Below are 1,236 nucleotides of genomic sequence, written 5' to 3'. Positions count from 1 at the left end.
TCACTGGGGGGGAGTGAGCGAGCGGCTGTGTGGGGCTTAGTTGCCGGCTGGGGTTAAACCACAACAGGGTGGAGAGATTTTTTTGTTTTTTTTCTTTTTTAATGAAAGAAGATGCTTAGACATTATAAAATTAAATTTCTCTCAACTTTGAAGTCTGGCTATTTTGCGTTGTTTTAAAGTCACTGTAACACATCTGTATTGAGAAAGAAAAGGAAAATCCCAGAAATTATTTAATGCTGTCATTCCATAAATCAAGGCAATAGAAGTACCCCTTTTACCTCACTAGAGCACCTATTTCAAACCTTCTCCACCCCTCCCCTTCCAGTCTTTTTCTAAGTCTTACAAGATAAATGCCTTCCCTGCAGCAAGACTGAAAGTTATTGAATTCACAGTATTTGGGAAGGAAGGACATTATTATCCATGGTGCTGAGGCTCTCCCAGTGAATGTGCTGCTACTGCCTTCTCTTTTCTGGTTGGAGCCAGACCCGAGCCACCATGCCAAGAGTGACCTTGAGGTACGGGCAGAGGTCGTAGAAGTGTTTCTCAAAAACAAGGAATCATCATATGAAAAGCTGTTTTGCTGAAGATTTTGTGTGTTTTGCAACACCGTAATGAAGTTGCTCTCCCCTCCCCCCCCACACACAATTTTTTGTTACCGTTTTACATGCCTACTTTTAGGACTAAGGACATCAAGGGACTTCCTTAATTATCTGCCAGACACTCAGGACTAGGATGTCCACCTACATATTGCACTTTAAACCACAAATGCGGTGCCACAGGATTTTTGTTTTGCTTTTTAGGTTTACAAAGTAAAAGAGCATTAACCTTTGTACCTTCCAAATATTATAACCGGATATAGAATATCCCTCAGATACAAGCTGTCAATTTTTCTCCCCCAAACATCCACCACAGTCATACTTTTCAAGCCACTTCAGAAAATACTATATGTTTGTGTGGATGATGTTTTTATAATAACCACAATAACTGTGCTTACGCAAAAAGAAGAAATTTGCCAAGTAGAGGTAAAATAATCATGTCAGAAGTTTGATACAGAGGAGTGTCTATTTCATCTTTTACACAGCGCATAGCAATAACGAAAGCGCACATTTCCTGTGCAGAATGATAGCTTCCTTTAATGCACCCCAGCTCTAGTTTTTAATAGGAAACTAATAGCTGTTAACCTCTAGGTCATCTTACATACACAGAATCCATAAACTGCTTTCTAAAATAATAAAA

The sequence above is a fragment of the Aptenodytes forsteri genome, unplaced genomic scaffold (genome assembly GCF_000699145.1).
Source record: "Aptenodytes forsteri isolate BGI_AS27 unplaced genomic scaffold, ASM69914v1 Scaffold70, whole genome shotgun sequence".
Taxonomy (NCBI): Eukaryota; Metazoa; Chordata; class Aves; order Sphenisciformes; family Spheniscidae; genus Aptenodytes; species Aptenodytes forsteri.
Note: the sequence above shows the minus strand (reverse complement) of the source record.